The sequence below is a fragment of the Babylonia areolata genome, chromosome 21 (assembly GCF_041734735.1).
Source record: "Babylonia areolata isolate BAREFJ2019XMU chromosome 21, ASM4173473v1, whole genome shotgun sequence".
In the NCBI taxonomy this organism is placed as follows: Eukaryota; Metazoa; Mollusca; class Gastropoda; order Neogastropoda; family Buccinidae; genus Babylonia; species Babylonia areolata.
In genome coordinates this window covers 3,480,203-3,484,930 of record NC_134896.1, presented here as the reverse complement: position 1 = coordinate 3,484,930, position 4,728 = coordinate 3,480,203, and the positions used below count along the sequence as shown (strand labels likewise).

The following is a 4,728-nucleotide window of genomic DNA, read 5'->3' as shown; positions in this document are numbered from 1 at the left end:
CTCAGTCTGTTTGTCTGTCTGTCTGTCTCTGTCTCAGTCTGTCTGTCTGTCTGCTGTCTGTGTGTCTGTCTGCTGTCTGTCTGTGTCTCAGTCTGTTTGTCTGCTGTGTCTGTCTCTGTCTCAGTCTGTTTGCCTGTCTCTGTCTATCTGTCTGTCCCTCCCTCCCTCCCTCTCTCTCTCCTCTGTGTGCGTGTGTGTGTGTGTGTGTGTGTGTGTGTGTGTGTGTGTGTGTGTGTGTGTGTGTGTGTGCGTTTAAATGGTGAAAAATCTGATTTCTTTAACATTTGTAAGGGTGTACGACAAGGAGAAAATCTCTCGCCTTTACTTTTTTTCTCTGTATCTCAATGATTTAGAGTTGTATTTGACTGAGCATAAGAGTCCATCTGTTGATCTTTTATTGAATGTTAACATTTCAGAGTTAGATAATTACATGCGATTATTTGTACTGTTGTATGCAGATGACACAATTTTACTTTCAGAGACGAAAGAAGAATTACACCAGTCAGACAAATTTTAATAGAAGCAGGGTATGACTGTGTTTGGGATGCTCAATTCTTCTTGGAGAGGGAATCTTTCTGCAAGAATGTCAACATTGCTTTGAGAGATAGTTTTCAAAATCTATGGAGACATGCTATAGGGCCGAGTAGTAAATGTTTGTTTAATCGAAATTTCAAAAGTGGATTTGGTAGAGAAAAATATATGAGTCAAATGCCTGATAATTACGTTATCAGCTTTTTCAGATTTCGAAGTAGTAATCATGAGCTGGAAATAGAAACAGGGAGACACAAAGGCATACCACGAGAGTTACGGCTTTGTAAGGTTTGTAACATGTCTGTGATTGGTGATGAGTTTCATGTTATAATGGAATGTCCCAATTACGATCAGTTACGAAATAGATATGTTCATTAAAAAAATATTTGTCTCCAAAATCGGTTTTTTAATTTTTGTAATATGCTCAAAGGAGGCAAAAAAAGAAAAGAAAAAAAGAAGAAGTCATTTTAGCTGTAAGTAAGATGATTAGATTTGCAAATGTTGCCTAGTTATACTTTTTGAGTTAAAAGACATTTGTGTTTTCTCAACTTTTTTGTGACATTGGTGTGTATTTGGAAATGTTTGTTCTGGGCATGAAAAGATTCTTTTGCAGTAATCCTCCATACTCCAATAGGAGTGAAAGGATAATTAAAACTTGAAACTTGAAACTTGTGTGTGTGTGTGTGTGTGTGTGTGTGTGTGTGTGTGTGTGTGTGTGTGACAGTTTGTGTATCAGTGTGTGTGTGTGTGTGTGTGTGTGTGTGTGTTCGTTCTTTAGTTTAGCGTCTTTTCACTATCAGTGATATTCGTAGACGATTAAAAAAAAAAAGGGGGGGGGGGGAGAGAGAGGGAAGAGGAAAACAGAAAAGGTAGAAAACTACCAAAAAATGGATAACTAACATGCAATTACATTTAACAGTAACAATTCAATAATGATAATAATAATCAGAAACCATTAATTTAACACAATTGTAAAGTACATTAAAGGAATGTAGAAATAGGGCTATGAACTAATGCCTGTGAAAGTTCGACCATAAGTACCTCCTCAGAAATAACTTTCCAAAAATCATCTGCAGAATAATTATTCTCTTTGAAATACTTGGGCAAGAAGGTACGTGACTGCTGACAGTGAAACAAACAATGATGCAAGCTGAACTGCTTACCACAGATGCATGTAACATTTTTACTATACTTCGTCTTCAGCGCATCAAGAAAATAGATTTTATTAATCTTCTATGGCATGGATTCGATATCTTTTCTTTAATAATATTCTCGGGAAATAACGGCTCTTTATGTCAGTTTTGAAAACTTTCCTCAGTTCACTTCCATCGGTTATGAAATCGACCCAATGCTGATTTTTCTAACAAAGTGGTGTGACGAGATGTGTGTGTGTGTGTGTGTGTGTGTGTGTGTGTGTGTGTCTGAGTGCGTGTGTGTGTGTGTGTGTGTGTGTGTGTGTCCGGTGTGTGTGCGTGTGCGTGTGCGTGTGGTTGTGTGTGTGTGCAACGGTGTCAGTGTGTGTGTGTGTCGGTGTGAGTGTGTCACAGTGTGTGTGTGTGTGTGTGTGTGTGTGTGTGTGTGTGTCTGTGTGTGTGTGTGTGTGTGTGTGTGTGTGTGTGTGTGTGTGTGTGTGTGTGTGTGTGTGTGTGTGTGTGTGTGTGTGTGTGACGACTGAAACAAAGACATGTAATCAGGACTGAAAGCAGACCGTACTGCCTTCACTGACTGCAGTATCATGTCAAGATATGTAAGCTTGCAGTGATTCACTAGAACCCTAAAGCTCAGCTAGTCATTTCAACACGAAGGCTGTTATCTGTCCGAGTGAGCGCCGAAAGGCAGCTGTCAGTCGGCTCTGCTGCCCCACGGACATAAATAAATGAATATGTATATAGGTCTATCTATTTATAAATTCGTGGCTCTGCCGGCCAGGTCGACAGCCTGCTGTGCAAGTCGCTCCGTGAGGGCAAGTCACGGTTTGTACAGCAAGTGTGTTGGTCCTCCATCGAGGTTACTACGACCATATCAGTCAGTGAAATCAATTCGAATAAGTTTGAATATCTGAATCACAGTGAAATCTCGAACATCTAGATCAATGTTATATCTATAAGAATAAAGGGCATATAAAAACAACTGAGTATGTACACACGTGAACACAGTGTTGTTTGTTTTTCTTCGACGCGTCATAGAAACGATCACTGATTATCGTTCTTGTTTGACTGTCCACTTCGCTTCAGTCGAGACTGCACCTCCCTCAGAGGGCAGTACGTGCGCGGTATTTGGTTGTTTTGTTGAAAGACCTGCATAGTTATTCTATCCATTTTGATAATTACTAACTGGTGTTACATTCAACAATATCTTAAACAAGTATAGTTGTCGTATTTTAAATCAAGTAGTTAAGATATAGGTTATATATAGATTTAGAATTGCTCACGCAGTAGGCCGGCCCCGTGGCCCAATGGATAAGGCGTCTGACTTCGGATCAGAAGATTGCGAGTTCGAGTCTCGTCGGGGTCGCACTTCCACTTTTTTTTTCTGTTATCTTTGAATTATTAAAGTCTTCTTCTTTTGAATTAAACAACTAAACAAATGTGGAAAAGAAAATCTACAATCGAAGGAGTCGAGTTAGGAATTTATTTTATTTCATTTTATTTTATTCTATTTTATTTTATTCTATCTTATTCTATATATTTCATTTTATTCTGTTTCATTTTATTTATTCTATATATTTCATTCTATTCTATTTATTCTATTTCATTTTATTCTATTCAATTATTTCTTGTTATCATCAATTTATTGTTATTATCATTGTCATTGTTAGTAAAAGTAGCAGTGGTAGTAGTTTGATTAAATCTGTTCGTACTACGCAAATTATGTTTCAGCCGATTTCAGATACTTGACAGAAAAAGACAACGGAATGTATGTGTTCGTTCGTTCTTTAGTTTAACGTCTTTTCACTGTAAGTGATATTAGACGAGGGTAGGGTAGGAAAAAAATCGAGGGGAGGGGGTGGGGGTGGGGGAGAAATTACTGTGTACGCATGCGAGTAAGTGGAAGTGTGTGTGTGTGTGTGTGTGTGTGTGTGTGTGTGTGTGTGTGTGTGTGTGTGTGATTAGTTGAGGGTGAGTTTCATTTTATGATAGAATGTCCCAATTATGATCAGTTACGAAATAGATATGTTCCGAAAAATATTTGTCTCCAAAATCGTTTTTTTTTTTTTTTTTTTTTTAAATATTTTTGTAATGTGCTTAAAAAGAGGCAAAAAAAGTCACTTTAGCTTTTAGTAAGATGATTAGATTTGCAAATGGGGCCTCGCCTCTCTTTTGGAGTTAAAAGACATTTGTGTATGTGACATTGTGCATTTCGAAATGTTTGTTTTTGGCATGAAAACATTATTTTGCAGTAAACTTCCATACTCCAATAGGAGTGAAAGGATAATTCCAGTTTCATTAACATCGAATGCATGAGCACGACTTTCTTATCCACAGTTCTTCACGGAACTGACCGATGACATCCCCTCCCCCCTACACCCCCCTCTCCCCACACACACACACCTGCAAGACATACACACCCACGTCCACCCACACACTTCTCCCCCCCCCTCTCCCCGCCCTTCACCCCCCCTCCCCCGTCCCCAATCCCCATTCCACACACACACACACACACACACACACCCCTCCAGTCCCGCTCACATTAGCAATCGGCTACTTCCTCACTTCTGTACTCTATAATTACGTAGTTGGGTGGGACTGTAGGACTGACGACCTATATAAAACCATTGGTGTTAAGGTCAAGTTGTGGACTGTAGGACTGACGACCTATATAAAACCATTGGTGTTAAGGTCAAGTTGTGGACTGGCGATCTATATAAAACCATTGGTGTTAAGGTCAAGTTGTGGACTGACGACCTATATAAAACCATTGGTGTTAAGGTCAAGTTGTGGACTGTAGGACTGACGACCTATATAAAACCATTGGTGTTAAGGTCAAGTTGTGGACTGTAGGACTGACGACCTATATAAAAACCATCGGTGTTAAGGTCAAGTTGTGGACTGACGACTTATATAAAACCATTGGTGTTAAGGTCAAGTTGTGGACTGGCGATCTATATAAAACCATTGGTGTTAAGGTCAAGTTGTGGACTGACGACTTATATAAAACCATTGGTGTTAAGGTCAAGTTGTGGACTGGCGATCTATA

The 4,728-nt window shown here is 39.2% G+C and overlaps 1 non-coding gene across 1 annotated transcript; it reads left to right on the top strand.

The window, feature by feature from the left end:
- The first annotated feature begins 2,972 nt into the window (after positions 1-2,972).
- Trnar-ucg (transfer RNA arginine (anticodon UCG)) lies at positions 2,973-3,045 on the top strand. The gene has a single exon. It is a non-coding gene; the product is annotated as a tRNA-Arg (tRNA).
- The last annotated feature ends 1,683 nt before the right edge of the window (positions 3,046-4,728 follow it).